The sequence below is a fragment of the Gossypium arboreum genome, chromosome 3, assembly GCF_025698485.1.
Source record: "Gossypium arboreum isolate Shixiya-1 chromosome 3, ASM2569848v2, whole genome shotgun sequence".
Lineage (NCBI taxonomy): Eukaryota > Viridiplantae > Streptophyta > Magnoliopsida > Malvales > Malvaceae > Gossypium > Gossypium arboreum.
Window position 1 is genome coordinate 38633834 of NC_069072.1, and position 7646 is coordinate 38641479.

At 28.2% G+C, this 7646-nt stretch overlaps 1 long non-coding RNA gene across 1 annotated transcript; it reads right to left on the bottom strand.

The window, feature by feature from the left end:
- Window positions 1-1454: 1454 nt before the first annotated feature.
- On the bottom strand, window positions 1455-2460 carry LOC108475602 (uncharacterized). Its single transcript, XR_001869997.2, has 2 exons — window positions 2227-2460; window positions 1455-1776 (listed from the first exon to the last, which is right to left on the bottom strand). It is a non-coding gene; the product is annotated as an uncharacterized LOC108475602 (long non-coding RNA).
- Between the last annotated feature and the right edge of the window lie 5186 nt (window positions 2461-7646).

Sequence of the window (7646 nt, forward strand, 5' to 3'; positions counted from 1 at the left end):
ACGGGCGTGTGGCTTGGCCATGTGGTTCATTTTGTGTGATGGCGTCATAGTCAGAGTGTTACACGGCCTGAGGAAATAGGCGTGTTGAAGACATACGGGCGTGTCCCTGTGTCCACACGGGCGTGTGGCTCCGCTTCATGGAAAATTTCATAAATTTTCCTGAACTTTCCAAAGTTCCCAGTTTAGTCCCTAATTACTTTCATAGCACGTTTAAGGCCTCGTAGGCCCAAATAAGGGACTTTAAGATAGAAATTGAAAATTTTTAAATTTGAATGAAATTTTATAGCTCGGATTGCTTGATTGTTTGCGTTTAAGTCCGGTAACACCTCGTATCCTGTCTCGTCATTGGACACGAGTAGGGGGTGTTACATTTAGTGGTATCAGAACTATGGTTTAGTCGGTTCTCAGACTAACCTAGTATCAATGAGAGTCTAGCTATACATGCCACTGATCTTTGATAGTGTGATGTCTCCCAGCGTGAATGAGAACCATCTTGTTTGGACAGAGGTACTCTCCAACCGAGCTACACCGACCATGTTAAATGTGATGCTAAGTTATTTGGGTAAAGTATAGTCATGATAAGACTGGATTCAGAAAATTATGAATAAAAGTTAATGATATATGTGATAACATGTGAGATGAAAGTTCATGTTACAATGAGTACCTATGCTTGTTTGATGTTCATATGATATTGTACACTTGACTTGTTTGATTAAGTGAATTTGATAAAAAGAAATTCATAAATGCATGAATAAAGATTTACAATAACATGTTACGGATAAAAAAATCATTTTCCCGATTGGACATTGAATGTTGATGGATTGCAATGATATCCATGAGTCAGATAAAGGGATATATTGTAATGAGTTTATCTATGTTTAATTGATAGCCCTATGATGTATATGATTGATTTTCTCGAGTGAACGTATGTATTTGAGTAACTCACCAACCTTATTGATAGAACAAATGTTCATGTATGCTTGTTTGAATAAGTATGATTGGCAAACTCGCATAGCTTAAATAAATGTGCTAAATTGATTGAATCAAGTTATATGACTATAATGATATGTATATGATGATGTGCTGGATGAGAGCTTAGGTTGTAGTACACTCATCTATGTTTGTGAAAATGTTACTATAATAATGAAATAGTGTCATATGTATATGCATATGAGAGACAAGTTAGGGATCTTACGACCTCACCCACTTACTAGAGTGGTGTTTATAAAGGATTTTACGAGATCTGTATGATAAGCTCCCAAGTGTGAACCCAAAGAGTTTAGCTATGGAACGATTATAAATATGGTCATAGTTTGTGAATGAATTGATAAGTAAAGATAGAAAAAGAAAGGTATCAGGTTGATTTAAAGATTATTTGGTTTACGAAAAATTGTAATGAGATGAGAAATTAACTTTGGTAAACCGATTGATACAGACACGATGTTGAAAGAATGTTGTAGTCAACCAATTTTGCCTGGGCCCATTTAATTTATTTGCAAATAAATAAACCGAAATAAATGAATAAAGTCCAAGACTAAATAGTCCAAAAAGTCCATTTACAATACTAAAAAAACACCCAATCCAATTACCAAAATAACCTATAACCCAATAAGTCCTAAAACCCAATTCTAATTAACCCATATCCTAAATCTAGCCCAAACCCGAAAGAGCCCAAAAAGGAAAAATTCCAGCAGTCAAGAAAGCTCTTGGAATGCACTGGAAGGGCACCAGAGGAACGGCTTCTTACGTGAGATCCCCAGGTCATCTTCTCCGTACCTGCAAAAGAATACACTAGAAAGAGCCAGTAACAGATTTCATAGCAAATGACAGTAGGAAAATAGGATTTTTAAGTTTTTTATTTATTTTGAAAATCTGGCTATAAAAGCCAGCGATGTAATCCACAAATTTTTGAAGCATGCTATACGCATATAAACATACTGAAATACAAGAAAAAGCTACCAAAACTTAAAAGGTGATTTCCCAAACATTTTCTTCTATCGTTTTTTAATTAGCATATAATTTTGGTATAGAAATACAAAGAGAAAGCACCTGAATCGACACCAATGAAAGCCTACATCTCATATATGGATACGGGCGAGGGTCGAACATCGTTGAATTCGGGTTCATTTTTTTAATTTAAAATTTCGATCTATTTTTTTAAAAAAAAAAGAAAAAACAGGGGATTCAAACATTTTGCGAAAAAAAAGAAAAAGGAAAGTATCTTACGACATTTTCATGGACGTGGCATGGATCTATTTATATACTGTCGATTGCCAAACAAAATGGTGAATCTGGCAGATGTAAAGAACCCTAGCAATTTTAATTTTGGGGCTGTGGTTCTTTGTTTGGAAGATTGGCAGCATTTGGGAAAAAAGGATGAAAAAAGGGTTTTAAATTCATTGTGCAAAAAATGGTGCTGTTCCATGCTTTTAAGGATCCGCGCTCTAGCCCATTGGAATACCCGGATCTGCGCCTTGTCCTTTTGAATGGTCAATTTGCGGGTTAGGTCATTCCCTTTGCGCGGAGCCTTCAATCACGTCCTGTTTATTTATTTTTTTTAATTTGACCTTCTAATTTGTGCGTTTTTTACTTTGATCCACGGTTCAACGCAATATTATTGGGTGCGGGATATTTTCAATTTCGGTCCTTGTATGTTTTTGCGCATGGCACATTGATCCTATGTTTCAATTATTTCATTTGTAAATTGTTTCTCCTGTTTCAATTTTGTTTCAATTAAGTCTTATTTTTTTTTATTTTACTGCACATACATTTTTTTACATGCTTAATCATTGGTTGTGATATTTTGTGTTGTTTTGATAGTAGAATTTTGTAATCTTTTCTGTTTGTATTCTATTATTTTAATAATTGGTGTACTATTAAGTAATATAATTCATTTTAGTTTGTGTATGCTATTAGTTTCATGATATTTTGTAATTTCTTTTGGATTCATCCATATATTTAAATGTTTATTAAGTATATTTAGTATTTATGTTTAATCTACATATGTTATTAAAGCCTTGTTGTTCTTATTATATATATAGCTTTATAATAAATTTGCATTTAATTGTTTTTTAGTTTTAGTAAATGTATAATATATAATAAAATTAAATTAATTTTAAAATTCATATTTTTTATGTTATTTTAACATTCAACTATGTCTAAAATTTCTTCATATGTATATCTTATAGTAAAGTTAAGTTAATTTTAATTCATATTCTCACTCCAAGATTGTTTAAGTATAACTATTTCTAAAAGTGTCTTCACATCTGTATAGCCTATATTAAATCATTATAGTACATGTTATTATTTTTATATAACTTTACGTAAATATTTTCCTATATATATATATATATATATATATTTTTTTAAGTTATTTATGTGTATAATATATTTCTTTTAAGAACCATATTTTAAATCATTTAACTTATTTATTGTATACACTCTCACATTATTCTTACGTATGTATTATTTATATGTTCCATCAAGTCAAATCGATTTGTTATAAAAAAAATTATGTTTTATATTATTTATTTTAAATTTCCTTTATAAATATAGTTTTATGAACATGCATCACTAAGTTTATGTATTTTACTGAACATAGTTTTTACCTTTTATGTATATGATTATATTTTTTATTTAGTTACATGAATAATTTATATATATTTTTGATACATTATTAATTTTATTTTTTAATTATACCCAAATTTATTTATATATACATGCACTATGAATTTATTATGTATATTATATTTTATCATGTGTTTTATAAATTACTTCATGCTTTATTTAAGTTACTATGTACATTGTCATTCTTTTAGAGGAATTTGTGTTTAACATAATATGCATATAATTTGATTCAAACTTTTACTCTATAAGGTTTATTACAACAACCATATAAATTTTAGTTTTTCTTACAAATATATCAACCTACAAATTATATGTATTATGAGTTCATTAATTCATTATTATTTTTGAAAAGATCATATACTATATTGACCTCTAATTCTATTTTATTGCATATATTTTGTGGATTGTTTATATTGTGTCATGTTAACTATTGTTATATATTATTTTTGTATTGATTATTAACTATGTATGGTTAAGAATTTAATTACGTTTTACTTAGAATAGTTGTACATAATTGTTGATTTTTTTGTGACTTGTTGTATTCCATTATTTCATGTTCATTAATCCCTTTTTGTACAAATGTTTAGATACAATTCATTAAGCATTCCATTTTAAAACGGACAAACACGTTTTGAGCAAGTCTCCAATTTTCTTTATCATTCAAAAATTCTGAAATAAGGTAATATCCAATATGTGGGGAATTCGGAAAACCGTGCTCAATTGTACTGGGTATGATTTTTTGGTGAACCAAATATTTGGATAACCTTTTATAATTTTGGTGTACGAGTTTTCAAAAGTCAAAAATCAATCATATTTTTAAAGGTATAAAGGATCGTATCCAATCGTACTGGGTATGTTACTGCATATCTTTGAAACGAGAGATTTTTGACCGCTAATTTGAGCTATTCAAGCATTTTTAAAAAAAAATCATACTTCGGAAAATCTTTTCTTTTAAAACTTTTGATATAAGGATAGCATCAAATCAATTTGGTACCAATTTTTGGGCGTAATAAGGGTGCTAACCCTTCCTCATGCGTAATCGACTCCCAAACCCGTTTTTTTTTACATGAACCAAATTTATTTTTCATTGAATAAAGCGTTTTAGTAGGTAGTCCAATCACACCTAAATCAAGAGATTGGTGGCGACTCCACATTTTTGTGTTTTCAAAAGTCGATCCCCATTGCTTTCAAAATAAAAAGGGTTTCGACAAATGTGGTAACCAGAATTCCTTTTGAACTTATTTTCTTCAATGAAAGAAATAATACGGGATTAGTGATGATAGAAATAATTGAAGGAATAATATTTGAAATGTGTGACATTTGAGTGTAACAGCTTACAATGAGTGGATTATGATTGTTTCTCTTGAGGTACCCTAAAGATTTATTTATTCTCAAGTGTTGTTATGACTATCTATCTTCTAATAAATTGTTATTGTACAAGGATGTTTTCTAATCTTGATGTTTGACGAAAGCATTGATAACCTGATTGGCTGATAATCGGTGTTATTCTATTTCTCTCGGGTATTTTGTTACATTTCTTCTATTGAGAATTTGTGCGTTTTTTACTTTGATCCATGGTTCAGCGCAATATTATTGGGTGTGGGATATTTTCGATTTCGGTCCCTGTATGTTTGTGCGCATGGCACATTGATCCTATTTTTCAATTATTCCATTTGTAAATTGTTTCCCCTGTTTCAATTTTGTTTCAATTAAGTCTTATTTTTTTTATTATACTGCACATACATTTTTTACATGCTTAATCATTGGTTGTGATATTTTGTGTTGTTTTGATAGTAGAATTTTGTAATCTTTTCTGTTTTTATTCTATTATTTTAATAATTGGTGTACTATTCGTAATATAATTCATTTTAGTTTGTGTATGCTATTAGTTTCATGATATTTTGTAATTTCTTTTGGATTCATCCATATATTTAAATGTTTATTAAGTATATTTAGTATTTATGTTTAATCTACATATGTTATTAAAGCCTTGTTGTTCTTATTATATATATATAGCTTTATAATAAATTTGCATTTAATTGTTTTTTAGTTTTAGTAAATGTATAATATATAATAAAATTAAATTAATTTTAAAATTCATATTTTTTATGTTATTTTAACATTCAACTATGTCTAAAATTTCTTCATATGTATATCTTATAGTAAAGTTAAGTTAATTTTAATTCATATTCTCACTCCAAGATTGTTTAAGTATAACTATTTCTAAAGGTGTCTTCACATCTGTATAGCCTATATTAAATCATTATAGTACATGTTATTATTTTTATATAACTTTACGTAAATATTTTCCTATATATATATATATATTTTTTTAAGTTATTTATGTGTATAATATATTTCTTTTAAGAACCATATTTTAAATCATTTAACTTATTTATTGTATACACTCTCACATTATTCTTACGTATGTATTATTTATATGTTCCATCAAGTCAAATCGATTTGTTATAAAAAAATTATGTTTTATATTATTTATTTTAAATTTCCTTTATAAATATAGTTTTATGAACATGCATCACTAAGTTTATGTATTTTACTGAACATAGTTTTTACCTTTTATGTATATGATTATATTTTTTATTTAGTTACATGAATAATTTATATATATTTTTGATACATTATTAATTTTATTTTTTAATTATACCCAAATTTATTTATATATACATGCACTATGAATTGATTATGTATATTATATTTTATCATGTGTTTTATAAATTACTTCATGCTTTATTTAAGTTACTATGTACATTGTCATTCTTTTAGAGGAATTTGTGTTTAACATAATATGCATATAATTTGATTCAAACTTTTACTCTATAAGGTTTATTACAACAACCATATAAATTTTAGTTTTTCTTACAAATATATCAACCTACAAATTATATGTATTATGAGTTCATTAATTCATTATTATTTTGAAAAGATCATATACTATATTGACCTCTAATTCTATTTTATTGTACATATTTTGTGGATTGTTTATATTGTGTCATGTTAACTATTGTTATATATTATTTTTGTATTGATTATTAACTATGCATGGTTAAGAATTTAATTACGTTTTACTTAGAATAGTCGTACATAATTGTTGATTTTATTGTGACTTGTTGTATTCCATTATTTCATGTTCATTAATCCCTTTTTGTACAAATGTTTAGATACAATTCATTAAGCATTCCATTTTAAAACGGACAAACACGTTTTGAGCAAGTCTCCAATTTTCTTTATCATTCAAAAATTCTGAAATAAGGTAATATCCAATATGTGGGGAATTCGAAAAACCGTGCTCAATCGTACTGGGTATGATTTTTTGGTGAACCAAATATTTGGATAACCTTTTATAATTTTGGTGTACGAGTTTTCAAAAGTAAAAAATGAATCATATTTTTAAAGGTATAAAGGATCGTATCCAATCGTACTAGGTATGTTACTGCATATCTTTGAAACGAGAGATTTTTGACCGCTAATTTGAGCTATTCAAACATTTTTAAAAAAAATCATACTTCGGAAAATCTTTTCTTTTAAAACTTTTGATATAAGGACAGCATCAAATCAATTTGGTACCAATTTTTGGGTGTAATAAGGGTGCTAACCCTTCCTCATGCGTAATCGACTCCCAAACCCGTTTTCTTGTTTTTTTACATGAACCAAATTTATTTTTCATTGAATAAAGCGTTTTAGTAGGTAGTCCAATCATACCTAAATCAAGAGATTGGTGGCGACTCCATATTTTTGTGTTTTCAAAAGTCTATCCCCATTGTTTTCAAAATAAAAAAGGGTTTCGACAGCTTGGCGACTCCACTGGGGAATGAACAAAGAGAGTCAGGCCATAAAATTGATTGTTTGCTGTCCTTTTAATTGAAAATTTGTTTTGAAAAATTATGATTCTTTTAATTGCATTTGCTTATGTGATGGTTGTGTTTCGAGTCTTGTCTAATAAATATGGCATTACATTGCATGACCGTTGTGGTTATACCTATTAAGTAGGAGTAAGAAAC